This window comes from Sminthopsis crassicaudata, chromosome 1 (genome assembly GCF_048593235.1).
Source record: "Sminthopsis crassicaudata isolate SCR6 chromosome 1, ASM4859323v1, whole genome shotgun sequence".
NCBI classification, from domain to species: domain Eukaryota; kingdom Metazoa; phylum Chordata; class Mammalia; order Dasyuromorphia; family Dasyuridae; genus Sminthopsis; species Sminthopsis crassicaudata.
In genome coordinates, this window is record NC_133617.1 from 378,003,749 (window position 1) to 378,021,282 (window position 17,534).

Consider the following 17,534-nt stretch of genomic DNA (forward strand, 5'->3'; position numbering starts at 1 on the left):
AAAAGGTAGAGGAAAAAGGGAGTGAGTGATTCTCATCAGAATTGGCTCAAAGAGGAAAAACATATACACTCAATATAAGTATAGAATCTATCTTACCTTGCAGGAAAGTAAGAGGAAAAGAGGCTATGGAAAGGGAAGAAGTTGATAGAAGGAGGTCATATTGGAGGAAGGAATGATCAAAAGCAAAAGACTTTTGAGGAGGATGAAAAGAAAGAGGATAGAATAAACATGGGCTAAATACAGTTAGCAATAGTAATTATGAAAATAATTTTGAAGCAAATTTCTCTGAAGGGCTCATTTCTCAAATTTATAGGGAACTAAAACATATTTATTAAAAACAATGAGTCATTCTCCAATCAATAAATCATCAAAAAATAAGAACTATGTCAAAAGGGCTATAAAATCATGCATACCCTTTGACCTTACAATACCATACTAGACATGAATCCCAAAAGAGATTTTTTCAAAAGGAAAAGGATCTACAGGAACAAAAATATTTATAGTAGCTCTTTTTTCCAGGGTAAAGAATTAGAAATTGAGAGGTATCTATCAATTGGGAAATGGCTGAATAAATTGTGATAGATTATGATGAAATATTTTTCTAAAAGAAGTGATGAGCAAGGATATTCTCAAAAAACCCTGAAATGTCCTCCATGAGCTCAAGCAAAGTGAAATTTAGTATGTACATAGTCAGAGCAAAGTTATGAGAAGTGACTTTGCTGTTTTCAGCAATACAATGATCTACAAGTACAATGAACTTATAATGAAAAATGCTATCCATACCCAGAGAAAAAAAATTGTGTCTGAAAATAGACTGAAGCATACTTTTTTGAAACTTTTCTTTTTCTTGAGGGTTTTGTTGTTGTTGTTGTTGTTGTTGGAGGGGAGATCTATATTTTCTTTTGCAATGTGATTTTTATGGTAATGTTTTACAAAACTTCACATGTGCCTTCTGAGTAGGGGCTGTGGGGAAACATAAAGAGAATCTGGAACTCAAAGTTTTAAAAACAAATGTAAGTAAATCATAAAGGAGGGAAAAGGACCCACATATGCAAAAAAAATGTAGCTGCTCTTTTTGTCATAGCAAAGAGTTAGAAAAGTAGTGGATACCCATGAAATGGGAATGGCTAAACAAGCTATGGTATATGAAGGTAATGTAATATTATTGTTCTATAAAAATGATGAACAAGCCGATTATAGAAAGTCCTGGAAAGATTTACATGAACTGATGTTAAGTGAAACAAACAAAACAGGAATACATTGTACAGAATAAGAGCACGAATATATGATGATCAACTATGAAAGTCTTGGTTCTTATCAGTTATTCAGTGATTCAAAGAAATCCCAATAGACTTTGGACAGAAAATACCATCTGCATGCAGAAAAAGATCTAAGGAAACTGAATGTAAAACAACGCAGGCTGTTTACTTGTTTGTTTTTTTTTTTTTGTTTTTTTTAATCTCTCCCATAGTTTAGCTCTGATTTTTCTCTCCCAACATGATTCATAAAGTAATGAGTATTAAAAATAAATAAACTTATTACCAAAAAAGACCAAATGTTAAAAAAATTTTACATGTATCTGGGGGATAAAAATATGAAAACATGAAAAAAAGAGTTGAAGGAAAAATTTATATAATAATTTCAAGATTTCACATATAATTCTTATTTTGTTCTTTGTATTAAAAATGCTTGATTGTCGATGTTTTGCAAATTCATAATAATAAAAAAGAAAGTCAGCAGGAAAAGTATGCCTTACTGTCATAGAGAGGAGGACAGTTCAGCATATGCTATATCAGCATCAAGGTCCTGTGTCCTTTTTCAAGGCAGCCAGAAGTAGACCTTGACCAGCATAAGCCTGTACCAGGCATGGAGGCAAATGAATCAGTGGTAGCAATTTCTGGTAGTTGTCTTTCACAACTGATTATCATTACAATATTGCTGTCACCACATAGAGAGTTATTCTATTTTCGCTCACTTTATTTTGTATCAGCTTATATAAGTCTCCCCAGGTCTTTTGAAAACATCCCTTTCATTCTTTCTTATAGCCCAATATTTTTTTCATTCCATCACACTCACATATTACAATTTGTTCAGTTATTTCCCAGTTGATGGGCAGCCCTCCAATTTCCTATTTTTTGCCAATACAAAAAGAGAGGCTATAAAGATTTTTTGTTTACATACCTCTTTTTAAAAATTTTGATCCCTTCAGAGTACAGATCTAATGCAGTATTGCTAGGCCAAAGGATGTGAACAGTTTTGTAGCCCTTTGGGCACACTTCCAAATTATTTTCCTGAACACTTCAGAGGCCTACAAAAAAGTGCATTAGAATAGCTATTTTTCCACATCCACTTTAAGGGTTTGTCATTTTCCTTTTCTGCTTTGTTAGCCAGCCTGATGAGTATGAGATAGTACCTCAGAGTTATTTTACTTTGCATTGGGTCCCAAATCTCTGATAATAATAATAATAATAATAATAATAATAATAATAATAATAATAGCTAGCATTTATATAGTACCTACTATGTACCAGGCACTATGCTAAGTAATTTTTCCTCATAACAAAGCTGGAAGGTAGATAGTATTATGATCCTCATTTTACAGTTAAAGAAATTAAGACACAGATTAAGTGATTTGCTCAGGGTCACATAGCTAGTCAGTATCTACACCTGGATTTAAATTCAAGTCTTTCTCACTACAGACCCAACATTCTCTCCACTGAGCCCTCTAGCTGTCTGTCATATGATGAAATTTAAAATTAGAAAGGGCCTTAAAAATAATTTAGTTTATCTCCCTTATTTACCCTGAGGAAATTGAGATCACAGTCTTTCTTCTAGGAAAATGGACCCTATATGCATCATATCAGCATTTGTGTCCCTTTTAACTTACCCATTTCTTTTCAGATATGTTTCTGTTCTCCTTTTAAAGGTCCCCATAAAGGCCTAACTCAAGTTTACACTAAGCATTCCCAAATCCATAAGTCAGTTATTCATCATTAAAATTATTTCAAGAGGCAACAGTTTACTTAGTACAAGAGTATTCTTCATGTCTTGTCAAGAAGACATCATCAAATCACAAATATGACACCAATGGCATGTTTTGGAAGCTGTATAAGGAGACATGTTCAACAAAGTTCTCATCTTTTAACCTTTCCATCCTTGACCAGATTCTCTCAGGGCAATCAACAAACAATAAATACACAAGCATTTATCAAACTCCTATTATGTGCCAACTTCTGGAAATACAAAAATAATACCTTTCCTTAAAATTGCTACATTCTATTGGGGTGAAATTTATAAAACATAAGGAAATTTGAAACATATGCTAAATAACTGAATATAAAAGTAAATGAGCTTTGCACATGTCCTAAGATGGGGGCACCTATGTGGGACACAGAAAGGACTTGCTTCTAAGAGATTTCTTCCACTCTCTTGCCAGGGGGAGGTAGGAGAGCCTTGAGAAGCCAGGGTGCCAGGACACAATTCCATGGAATTTTGCACTTGGTGTTCTGTGCTATAGAGGAAAAACTGAGTTAAGTTATGAATACAATGCTCCCTCCCATTTCAGAGACTGAGGTGGTCTAGATTATGTATCCTCCTCCCATGTGTTTGTATGTTTTGTCTTTGCTTCACCTTTGAAGTAAACATTATGAATTAAATGTGATCATTAAAAAGTTAAATGGAGATGGAGTACAAAAGACTCATTAAATTGTTGGCATATAATCAATGGATGCATGGAAGAATAATAGAAGGACTAGATACCTCCCTTAAAAGTAGCTAAGAACTTTGGCGAGGGTAAAATTTTAACATTCTTGACTTCCAGGTATTGGGAAACCAGAGTAGTCTTCACATAAAATAATTTTGACACAAGGCACTAAGTAACAACTAAAAAACTTTGTGTAAAAGGTGAAATTTAACCTTATCTTTAAAGGAAGCTAGGGTTCTAAAAGACAAGTAGATTGTATAATCCAGACCTTAGTGGATAGTCATTGTAAAAATTCACAGATGGAAGATAGAGGGTTGTATAAGTAAGGTCAGTTTGTCTAAAGTGTGTTAAGGAGAGTGACTTGTTAAAAACCTGTAAAAGAAAGCTGGCACCCAAATATGAAGGATTTAGTCTGCCAAATAGCAAAGTTTGCATTTTGTTCTAGAGCTAAGTGGAAACCAGATTCCATTACAGACACTTCTAGTACTATAATTCCCTGCTCAAGGTGAAAGCTCTTAACTGTTTGTCCTGTGTCTGAGTCTAGAATTTAGGTTGATAGAAATAGGGTAAACCTGCTTTTACCCTTCAGTCACTCAGCAGGCTGACTATTAAAGGTGCTATCCAGGAAAATAAAATAATTTGAAATATCTCTAACCTACATCCTTTTGAAGAACTGTGTAAAAATGAATCTCAAAAGAAACATCCCAATGAAACTATAGTTATTTTTCTTTTCAACTCCCACAAAGATTTGTTACTCTTGATGACTTTTCCTTCGATTTCATCGCAAGAGAAATTAATTTAATGGCTGTTCACAATTTCAAATGTCATTTTCTTTGTGTCCCTTAACCCTAGAAAGCTGCTAAGATGCTTGCCCAGTGGATTATTGATACTTTGATTTTAAGAATAACAGATTCTAGCATTGTTTGGTGATTTTGTCATAGCAAAGAGGTGAAGGATGACTCAGTCCAGCTCCTTGCTGCTTCCCTGTTTAACCCAAGAGGTTTAGGTATTACAGAAAGTGACAGGAATGATAGCTGGCATGGTGGGAGGCTTTACATACATCATTTCATTTATGTTACAACACAACTTTCTCAGGCATGTAGTGCTAAGGATTATTGATCCAATTTTATAGATGAGATCTAGAGAGTTTAAGTGACATGCTTGAGGTCACTAAGAGCTGAGATGGTAGAACATGGTTTTAACTCAGTTTTTCTGACTTTGAAACCAATGTATGCTCTATGTCCTCCTTCTCCATCACTTTTATTCTGCCTCTCGCCACCCCCATGTCCGGGTACCTTCTGAACGATATTGTCTAATAAACCACTAATTCAGATCAACTCATATTCAATACACATTCAGCTGCTCCATCTCTAAATGTGACAAGAAAATAAGCCACACTCATAATGGCACATAATAAATTAACAACAATATTTTGCCTTGACAAGGCTCATGGAGATAGGCTTTAAATGTCATCACCCAAGTGGTTTCTCTAACCTGGAGAAGGGATGTGCTTCATGCCCTAGGCACTTTGGAATATTTTAGGTTCTCTTCATTAATAAAGGTCACAGGGGTCCTCTCTTTAAAGGTCACGATCAAAACTGTTCATTCAGACAACTGACCTTATACCACGCTAAGATTCATTGCATGTGTCATGCAGGGGAAGAACCTGATAGACTGAGAAGGCAGCTTTTTTTACACAATGTGGTTTGAAGGGCTCTAAAAAGCTCATTAACCCCACCTATCCACCCATCTCATGCTAACTTTGCACATATTTCCTTTAAAAAAAAAAATCAAGCTGTTTTTTTTCAAAAGACATGCAAAGATAATTTTTAACATTCACGTTTGCAAAAATCTTGTGTCCCAAAATGTTTTTTCCTTCCCTTCTTCCTACCTCCTCACCTAGATGCCAAGTAATATAATATATTAAATGTGTGCAACTATTCTATCCATAGTTCAACAATTATTATGGTGCCCAAGAAAAATCATATCAAAAAGGAAAAAAAATGAGAAATAAAACAATGCAAGCAAACAACAATAAAAAAGGTGAACATAGAAACACTATGTTGTGTTCCATACTCAGTCACCACAGAACTCTCTCTGGGTGCAGATGACTCTCTCCAGAGCATCACAAGACCATTGGAACTAGCTTGAATAACCTTGCTCTTGAAAAGAGCCACATCCATCAGAATTGATCATCCTAGCTGTTCTTGCACATATTTCCATATCAATCTCTCCTATAGACTAAATATGCTGAAAACTGTTGTGGTGGATACAAGTGTTTTCTGGAAGGAAAAATAAATTAAGTCAATATCAAACATTAATATTTTAGGGCAAAGTAATTTCTTAGATCAGTCTGAAGAGGTGTAAGAAAGTGGCAAGACCTGAGTAACCCTAAAAGTTAACTGGTCTTGGGAGTGGCAGAAAAAAATGCTGGTCAAAAGCAGTAATTTAATACTGATTCTGTCATCAGTAAGCTGTAGAACTTGTGTGGTACAGTGACCACTAACCCAAAGCAATTCAAGTAGTTTCTCAGAGCAGAAAAGGGCATCACCTCTATTAGCATAGTCTAATGGCTTGCAGCAAGGACAGGAATAAAAGCATGTTTTTTACACCCTAAAACAATTTTTTTTTACCCCATCTTGGGCCCCAGTTGTCCCTAACTTATCAAGGCTCATAGTTGATCATGGGAATCCACTTCACCCTCAGGGTACAAGTACAAGGGGATTATAGATTTCAAAGTGGTTTGTGCAAGAGTAAGCAAGAGTACAGCAAGAAGAGGGTTTCCTGAAACTGTAGCCCCAAACTATGGCAGAGTCAGTTTTCTGAGAAGGCCTTATGTCCTCTCCATTCCATTTAAACTCAATGATGAGAACTACCCCTTCTAAGCCATCTTAGAAATCTTAGAAGTGCAAAAGCATATTGCAAATCACCAGATTTAATAGAACAGAAGCCTCCTCCCCACACCTTGACCTTTCCTCCCATTGTTTTGGGGAAATCCAGTAATACACCCTAAAACTAGATAATCTATCCCAGAAAACAAAAGAATACAAGTCAATAATAATAAACATTTAATTTGAATTTCCCTAAAGAAACTGCTATACAAGCAGATATCCCCAGATAGGAGAACTCAAATAAATGCTAATTAAGAGGTGGTGGGAAACAGGAAGGGACAAATAGCTGCACATTTTTAGCAATATCTGTCTTATTAGAAAGTCTCAAAGGACCATTAATATAGTTTAAGGCTATATTTTTATGAGAATATTTTCACTCAGTTAATTTTACATTCCCATATCACTGACCAAAGGGGGACCCTAATATTGTTGGGGTGTCTTTCTCCTCAACATGTTTATCAGACACCCTATAGAAAGAGAATAGGAAATAGGGAATTATATTTAATGAGAAAAAGAGAATTAGGAAAGACTTAGTACATGGTGTGGAGAATAGGGAGATAAGAGCAATATGAGATAATTAGCCTTAGCAAAAGAAGAAAGTCTTAATAGGGGAATACATAAGCATAGGAGTAGGGAGAAGGAAAGTTTACCTCCTTTACTACTTTACTAAAAGCTTAAAACATTTGTAAGCAATATTGCACTGGACTCAAAAGACTTGCGTTTTGCCCCTTCTATTGGCAGCTGGAAAAAAGACCTTTTGATGTGATCTTTGATTTGGGATTTTTTTCACCAAATGATGGCAGGCACCAAAAAGTCAGGACTCCCTCCTGAAGAAGCCCACAATAGCCATTCTCTTTGGCAAAAGGTATATTTATTTAGGGAAATAGGTTACAGACAAAAAGAAAGGATATAATAGGCACTGGAAAATATGGCAGTGATCCTGAGGTCCTCTGACTATAATGCTGGATAAACTGAGACAAGATAGAGATTAGAAAGTTTTAAATATTTTTATTTGAAAGGGAGAGATTTATTGGGATCAAATGGATCCATGGTTTTCGTCCTAGGACTGAATGAGACTCTCGTCTCGAAGAATCCAGCCACGAATGTTGGATACAAAGATTCTTTTTATAGGGTAACAAGAATAATGACCTAATGGGGGAAGGCACCTGGGATGGGGATGACATAATGGAGGGAGGTAGCAGAAATGGGGATAGGCCTTTTGATATTCTAATGATGTCTAAGATATAAGACCTTTATCCTATCAAATATTCTAATGATTAAGAGGGAAGGATTATAACCTGAGACAGAGTAAACTAAGGTAGGACAATTAGGGAAAACCGAGTCAGGACAATAAAAGAGAATTGTGGCACAACATTCCACACTTTCTCTCTTCTGAATATTCAAATCATTGAATTATCTTCCTCTAGAAGGTTTTAGCACCATAATTTTGACCAACCCTAGGTAAAGCAAATAAGTCAAAATAAAACTAGAAGAATGCAAGGACTTATGGCAAGGACAAGTTTCTCCCTGATAACTCCAGAGTTAATCAGCAATTCAAAAGGCTCCCTATTGCTAGCATGTCAGGTCCGCTGAAGTTCCAGAGCATCACAGCCAGAGAATCCAGTTTGAGATGGACAGTTTCACTGTGTTAGGTGGTCTACAGTCATTTGTGCATTAAACTCAAACCTCTGCTTATAGAGCAATAGGGCTCAAGACAGTCACGCTGCTCATTCAGAGGGGCAAACCCACTCCAGGGGAAAAAGGGTGAGGCTTGGAGTAGCTCCACCTGTCCCCACCCAGTAGAACATAAAGGGCTGCAGAAAGGATCAGATTTCTGAGCAGATTATGCAGTTAGACTAAGTCAGGCAAACCCCAAACTTTTAGAGGCCTGATACCAAACTGAAAGGTCCTTTGAGAATGCTGAAAACACTAATTAAGGAAACTCGGGTAACAGGAGTGGAAAAAACAGGTCAGAGAGGACTGCCAGTCCTAGGACAGGTGTGTGATTTTCTGGTTGTTTTCTAAAAAATAATCCCCAAAAACTGAGTCCTCTCAAGGCAATTCCAACAGAACATGGTCTCTCAAAAACTGCTTCCTTCTAAAGATGGGCAGAGACTCTCAATCCAGGGAGTGGGATGGATGTGGTGTGGTGTGCTGGTAATCAAAAGCTGATCTAGGTCCCCAGATATGGCTGTAATTTGGCCAAAGATCTAAAAAAACCACAAATCTAAAAAAAAAAAAAAAAAAGTTAGAACAGTCTAAGATAGAAAGACTGGTCCACAAGGACTGCTACAAGATGTGGGGAGGTCAAAATAGATTGTCCAGCAGCTTAACAGGTTTTCTTCATAGGACAGGCAAACAGGCAAAGCTGTCAGCTATATTCCCAATAAATAAAACAGCAATTAGGTTTCACAGACCACTGTTAATTATTCTCTCATTAGTTAGAAACCTTAAAAAAAAAAAAAAAAAAAAAAAAAAAAAAAAAAAAAAAAAAAAACTTGAATAGCCATACACTGGATATTTCCAGTAATAGATGACCAAACTAAATACTTATTTGCCGAAGTATTTAGGATATAATGATTACAGATAACCAGATTGGAAACAGCAAAGTATGACATAATTGAATTGTATTAACAGTTTCTATTGACCATTGCTCTGATTATAGAAATCAGTCACAGGAGGAAAAAATGCAGGGACATATCTATAACATAACCTAAGCAATCAAAATTGATCCCTAAGCTGATACAGGATAAATAGCCACTTTAACCCAATTTTACTCCAGATAATTGTCCCAGTGGAGCTTCAAAACTTTCAAATAGTATTAACTACAAGCCCAAGAAATTTTACCTTCAATAACAAATCCCATTAACCAAAGTTTTGTATGAATCCTAAACAATATTTACCATGACCTTATATTGATACAAATCAGTTTGCTTTAAAATATTCAATACATATACAAATATCTCAAATTGCATATTGTCCATAACAGAAACATTTTCAATATGACAAAAAAAAAAAAAAAACCTCATATTCAGAAGCCCTTTAAATGATGGGCATAACCTCAGGATATAATCAATACAATCAAGTAAAATTTATACAGAATATCCTAATACCACATAAGAGAATCTTAAAGATTCTAGAAATAGCTACCAAATCATGGATCACATTTATAACCATATTCCTTAATCAAGGAAACCATTATGTATATTCCAGTCAATTAACTTAAATCATAGTTTGTTCCTTTTAGCCAAGAACCAGGTGGCTACAACTTGATAATAAAAAAATAAATAAATAAAAATAAAAAATGGCTGGAACACAGTTTAGGAGGAGAGTGAAGGAGAGGATTCCAGGTGGGGCACCCTTTTATGTCAGATGGGATGACATAATGGAGGGAGGCATCTGGGATGATATAATGGAGGGAGATACCAGAGATGGGGAGAAGCTCCTGATATTCTAATGATATCTAAGATAAAAGACCCTTTACCTATAAAACATTTTAATGATTAAGAGAGAAGGGTTATAGCCTGAGGCAGAGTGACTGAGGTAGGCCAATTAGAGATACTGGGTCAGGACTTTAAAAGGGAACTGTGGCACAACATAACCTTAGAGTGCTGTGGTTCTAACAATCTGTCAATGATTCTAAAGACTTTTTCCTTAGGATAGTCCTACAAACATTACTAACTGTCAGACAGATAATCTGTTGGTCAGTAATAACAAAGTTCCTAAGACAATAGTGAATAAACCACCCCTTAAACCTACTTGTAAACCATAAAATTAGCAAATAAGTAACATGAAATTCAGGTCTCTCTAACTTTTCCTATAAATTAGTCTTGTTGCTCCTGGTTCTTTGCCAACTTAGCCTGCTTCAGTAGGCATTGCAACTACAATAAACTCTGCCCTTTGACTTGAAGATAGGTTCAAGCCTCCAAATTTTTTTGCAATACCAGTTTGCAATCCCAATCTTTTGGGATTTCATTTCTGAACATCAATATCATCCTCTCCCTTCTTTACTAGGCAGAGTAAGAGGGCAGGAGAAAATTTAGAAGACGGAAGGGAAGCAAAGGAATTGAACTATGTGATTTCCTTCCCTCCTTTCCCTTCCCCTTTCTTCTCCCCTCCTTTTCTCCTTTTCTCTTCTCCCTCCCTTCCCCTTTACTTCCCTTCCCTTCCCTTTGTCCACCTTTACCTGAAGGTATTCTGTCCAAAGGAATGCAAATTTTGATCACTGAAATCTTTAAAGATAAAGCCTTTACACCATATCACTCTAGCTCTTATTGACCAACAATAGGTGCCAGACCAACCCTACATGGTCATAGTTTGTGCTTGTGTTGGCTCAGAATGAATTTAAACAGCAATTGTTTCTGGACAGAAACCCTTAGGGTATTTCTTTCCCAGATTATTTTTTTTTTAAATAGGGTGAAAGAGGCCATTCTCTGCCTCATTTCTTACCTAGCTTTACTTACCAATTGGAACTAGCCTCAGTCAGAGTGAGACTTGTTAAAGACCTTAGTTAAAAAAAACAAAAACAAACAACAACAAAAAAAAAACACCAGATCTCCCACTGCATCCAAAGTCTCTAATCATCCAGATCTATACCTTGCTATTGGACCCAGATAGCTTTGGAGAACAAAGTGAGGGTAGTGATTTTGCACATCTCTTTCTCACTTACATCTAACTCACTTGCATATATTGTGATATCACCTCCCTGAAGTCATGATTTTCTTTCAGAGAAAGACAAACAACAAACAACTGAAGAACCAGAATTTCTGGAGAGGATTCTTATCCTGTGACTATAGAGCTAATTTTCTTGATGGTAAAGGTAACAAAGGCAATCTGTCATCCTGGAAAAGCAGTTAAGTTCCTGGGCTCTAATTACCACAGTGATTTTCCCTATATGCCTGATGGAATCTTGTATATTGTCTGAGGCTCAGGTACAGAGAAAAGCTTTAAAAAAATACATGGCTCCCACCAAAGGGCAGGCCAATCATAATTCTATGTCTTAAGGTCAAAGAATAATTATTTGACAACATGCTCTGAACGATTTCTGTTCTGTTAGATCTATAATTCAAGGATGTGGCCAGAAATAGCCTTTGGAACCATTCACCATCCTTGTGAATTCTTAGATCAAAATATCTCTCCATGGCCATCATTTCTTTTATATACTATCTTCCCATATTAAAAGGTAATTTCCTTAAGGTCAGGGAACTACCTTGATTTGGAATTTTTATCCCCAATCCCACAAAAACAATCAGAGACTATCAGAGTAAGAAAAAACAAAAGGGTTTATTATGATCTCATGAAAAAGGGTATCTCCCTTCTGACAAAGTGTTTGTCAGTAAGAGCTCAAAGTAAAACCTGCAAAATGCAAGATTGAATAGCCTGAAAGCAGAAGTCCTCACCCCCCTGCCTGGCAGTTTCTCCCATTGTTTGAAGGAGTCTGGGCTTACATTTTAATGATGGAAATCTAACCCAGAAACAAAAAGAATAAATTGCCTTTAAAAGAAGTACTTAAATGCTAATTAAAAGGTGATGGGAAACAGGAAGGGATGAACACCTTCAAAGTTTTTAGCTATAGCTATACTTTATTATTATAAACTCTCAAGTCACAATTAAGGTATACTTTAAGGCTATAATCCCATGAGAGTGTCTTCACTAACTTAATTCCACACACCAACATTTAATACAGCACCTGGCATAGAAAAAGTACTTACTGTATTCTTTTTCATTAACTCATTCAATCATTCATGCAAGTAAGTTTTATAAATATATTAATAATGTATGAAGTGTTAAGTCCCATATTTGAACATGTACAGGGAACAAGAGAAGTTTGGGGAAGTTTGGAAGTACAAGGAAGACAGAGGAGTTAATGGCAAGCATGCCAAAAGGACTCAGTCATGGGATCCTCAAATGTGATGTTATTTGTAACATTGCAGAAGATCATTGAAAGCCCCTTAGAGAAGGTACCCTAAAGTTGAACAGCCATTCTTTCTCCAAGCTTTAGATAAATGATATTGTCAGATGTCCTCAACAAAGATGAAAATGTCATCAGGTTCAGCTACTGCACTAACATTAATTTATTTAACTTGAAAAGGCTATAAGCCAAAATTAAAGTGAAGGAACAGTTGGTGTACAATTTTTTGTTCTCTGAGACTGAGAAGCAACGGAATGTATATCAATTCTCTGCTGTTTGTATAAATTTTGGCCCGACAATTAACACCAAGAAAACACAAATTCTTTACTAACCAGCACCACATTATCCATACATATTGGTTATTGTGGTGACTCTGGACCAGCTTGGAGTCTGGACCAGTTTATCCTCAATAATTGCTAAAATAGCCCATCTCTTCCTATTGGACAACCATGATAGGAACCCAACTTTGCCCAAAATGTCTTTACATTTGGATCAGCCTTGATAGGAGGAATTCAGTTTTTTTAGACTATCTTTAAGATCTTCTCAATGTCTCAATACATATTTTAATTCTACCTTTATTTTCCTCTCCTCCCTAAGACCTTAAAAATCATGTCCCCCCAAAATAAAATTATTCATTTGGTACAGCTGCTTTGGATAGTAGTATTTGTTTCAGCCTATATGCTATTAATATAATAAAGTAGCAAATCTTTATAATCTATGATGGATGTCTATGTTATATTACTCTATTTCATAAGTCAATTTTCTATTATACTACTTTTATGATATTCTTTTAAATTTTGCTTTTCAAAATCTACATATAATCAGTCTTGGTAACTTATTTTCAATTCAGTTATAGCAAATGGACAAATTCTGAATGCTGTGAATAAGTTCACTTAAATTAGCAATATAATTTCCAAGGATATCTACATAGAAGATGAGGTTCATACATGCAATTCCAGAATTAGCTCAGTGTTTGGAAAGATCTAAAGAAAAGTATGAGAGAGAAGAGGCATTAGACTGCCTACCATATAGATCTACCAAGTAATTGGGCTGACCTCATTGTTGAAAATCTGTACAATATTTCTGAGATGAAGCATAAGAGACACTGGTACCAGACTGCCCAACATAATGTACTCATAGGCAGAAAGCCACTATTTTCTAAGAGCAAGACAGAGTTGTAGTAGCCCAAAGAAAATGTGAGATGCATAAATGTAGAAACATCTTGACTCCAAATGTTCATATTGATGAGGCATAACAAAATGATGAGGTCTATACCTAAATAAAATTAGTATTAATTGAAGTCTAGTGGCAGGTTTGGGGTACAGGGAGTCAAATGGAGCTCTCCTGCAACCCTTTAGGATTCGGCAAAAGGATACAAAGTTAAATGAGGTCTAGCTGCAGCGAGAGTCCCCTGTAAATGAATTTGCAGGCCCGAAAACCTAGATTGATAAAAATAGGTTTGTTGTAGGGTTTGGAAGTAAGGTTAAAGTCTGGTTAGTAAAAGGTATTAGATAGAAGAAGAAATATACCAAAAGTGGCGGGACAGAGAGTCTGTGATGCAAAGTGTGGTGCTCACATGTTTCAACTCTCTGCCAAGGGATGATTCCAGCTTGGCTCTTTTATCTGCTTGAAGGGGCATATGGGTGGAGTTGTAGATTGATTCCTCCAGGTCTAGAACCCACCAGGTGGGGTTTGGGCTACCTGAGCAGATCATTAGAATGAGGGCTGGGTACAGCCCAAACTGGCTCAAATCCATATTTCTCTCCTTGGAATACAAAAGGGTAGTTTTGACCAGATCTTGTAAATCAAAGGTCAGTCCCAAAGAAAGTTGGAGATCAGGAAAGGAATCTTAAAGGGGTCATAGCCTCCATCAATATGAACTATTTGTGTCCAATGTGTGGTAAAGTCTTCTGAGTTCATATTGTTCTAATCAGGCACAATCAGGCATACAAGTCATGATGTCACTTTAGTTCTCTTTGAACATAAGGGACAACAATTGACAGACTAACCTCACTCCTACTTATCAACATGTAGGATACTTTGTCTTGCCCAGGAAGATTGTCTTATATGTCTATGTTCCAATATCCAAGTTTTCTCCTCCTCTCAAAATTGTCTTTGCCATGGGTGAATTCTGTGATGTTTGATTTTGTGATAATTGTTTTTCAACAAAACTATGTCTTATTGGAAAAGGAACAAAATGATTAAAGTATCCATTTTGATGAACTAGAGCAAAGATGATCAAAGATCAGCAAACAAATTGTTTGAATAATTATTCAAATTTTGTATCCCTTAACTCTAAATCTCTCATCTGAGTGACATTTCTTCCCTCAAATTTTAATCAGAAAACACATCAAAAGAAAATTGGCTAAAAAGGAAAAAAAAAAAAAAAAAAAAGATAATATTTGTGACCTGGCTATCCCTCATCTTTGCCTCTTGGACAAATCAAGCTATTATTGAAACATTTACAAGGGAATCCCTTGAGCAAAAGGCCACAAGTAGAAATATCAATGTCTTCTAATTTTCCCTTCCCTGGCATGTAAATTGTGCTGTCAACAAAATGATTGTACAGAAAGACAACTCAATCTAATAATGAGAAGATGGCAGACATCCTCAATACTTCAAATTAAATACTTTCAAAACCAACACTTTTAAGAGGGGAGGGGAGATTAACAACAAATCACAAACTCCACTGGAGAGGAGAGTTATAGCCTTCCACTGCAAGAAAGTAATTCAGGAGATTAATTCACTACTGAGGCGAAAAACTCTGTGATTTTTCTCCCTCTTTCTCTCCTTTACTACCCTTTGCTGTCCAAAAGTCCTTTTATGAGGTTTATGGATAGTTGTCAGATTTTAAATTGCACCTTCATAGGTGGAAATTAAATTACAAAACAACTTTCCCTTGCTGTTACTACTGCAAACATTTGAAATTTGTTCTCACAAAAATAATCTGTGTTTTTAATATATATTTTCCTCCTAGAAGACTTATTTCCAACTAATTCTTCTAGTGAGAGCACTTACATCTTTCATGTTTTGCTTGGTATTTGACATGTGTTGAGTAACAGGATTTTAGAAATAATCTTGTTCTATGAGAATTTTCAATTAGGGCTGCCACCTTTGATTTTATGTATATATAATGCATACAATATAATACATCATAACATGCCACAGTATAATATGTTTTTCTGTTTGCGAATATATATATATATGCATATATACACATACATGTATGTATACATATAACATACAAAATCAAACTTAATTCAATAAACATTTATTAAGTAACTAGGGTAGCTAGTTGGCAGGATGCAGAATTCCAGGCCGAGAGTCAAGACAACTCATCTTCCAGAGTTCAAATTTGGTGTCAGACACTTAATTAGCTATGTGACTCTAAGCAAGTCATTTAACCCCCCTATTTGACTCAGTTTCATCATCTGTAAAATAAAATGGAGAGGAAATAGCAAAATATTCCAGTATCTGACAAGAAAACTTCAAATAAAGTTATGAAGAATTGGACATGATTGAAACTACTGAACAGCAATACCAACTACTCAGCATAAAGTACTGTGTTAGCCACCAGAAATACAAAGACAATTAAAGTAGTCTCTGGCAAGGATCATACATTTTGCTGGAATTCAGCAATTCAGGAATTAGCAAGTAAGAGGTAATAAGTGACTTAGGTTTAGTTTCATATGGGCCTTTGAATTCACAGGAAATTGTTGATAAGAGCATTCCTTTTACCAATGCACATGGGCAATTATTCGCAGTTTTTACTTTTGGAGAATTACCTGCAGATACAGAGTAATTAAATGACCTGTTAAAATTCACATAGTCATGAAACTCAACCAAAGATTTTACTGGCTTTAAGGGCCGTTCTCTATTCATTATAACAAGATGAAGGTAGTGGTTTGGGGGATAGAAAGAAATTTGGATTTAAGAAATAGTGAGGATATAGAATTAACCAAAGTATAGAGACAATAGTTAAAGAGAAGGGAAAGATGGTTTTCATTATGAGATAAACTGTAGAACTATCACTAGCAATATTTGAGCTTAGAACAACATTACCAAGTGAACCCATTGCAAAGGAAAAGTTGTAAAGGTCAGGCAGTAGAAAAAGGCCTTATGCCTTGAAACAAAGTTACAAAGTTGAAATTATTCTGCACATTGCTACATGGCAGAGAAACAGAGTGCACAAAAGTGCTGGATCACCCAAAGGTGCCATTGGTAGATGCTACTTCTAGAAGGGATATAACTCGAGAAAAAAGGAGAGCATGGAAGAAATAAGAAAAGGATTGATTCCATGGGGACTGTCATTACTATAGAAAAAATTACTTTGCTAACTAGATTCAATGATTTCTACTTTCCAAATTAATACAACTCTTACCCATATTTTCTAAATTAAAACAAACTTAAGAAGAATCTCTTTTCAAATAATAATAATAACAATAGGGTACTTAATAATAATAGTATTATAGTAATAATAATAATAATAATAGGGTAACAATAACAAATAGGAAAGAGTACAGATAGCAAAGAATGCTGCATATGCAAAATTCCCCTGTGGTGATACCTTTATATCAGAATTCCCACAAATAAGTGATAAGAACAGAGAATAACTTATATTTGTGTGACATAAAGACTTAAAAAGTATTTTACATGTGTTATCTCATTTTATTATTGTAAAAACCCCATGAATAGGTTGGAAAAGATTATAAAAGAAAATTATCAAAGTTGGAGGGGCTATGGAAAGACAGGTACATTAAATACATTGTTGAAAGAACAAAGAGTTGGTTCAGCTATATTGGAAAGTCATTGACAATTACACTAAGAAAATGAATAAAATACCCATGTCATTTAAACCAGCAATTCCAATGCTAAGCAGAAACACCCAGGGAGTCAAAGACAGAAAGCATGTATGACAAAATACTCATAACAATATTTTTTTGTGGTAGCAAATAATTGAAAACAAAAAGAAGGGACCCACATGTACAAAAAAAATGTTTGTGGCAGCTCTTTTTTTGTGGTGGCAAGG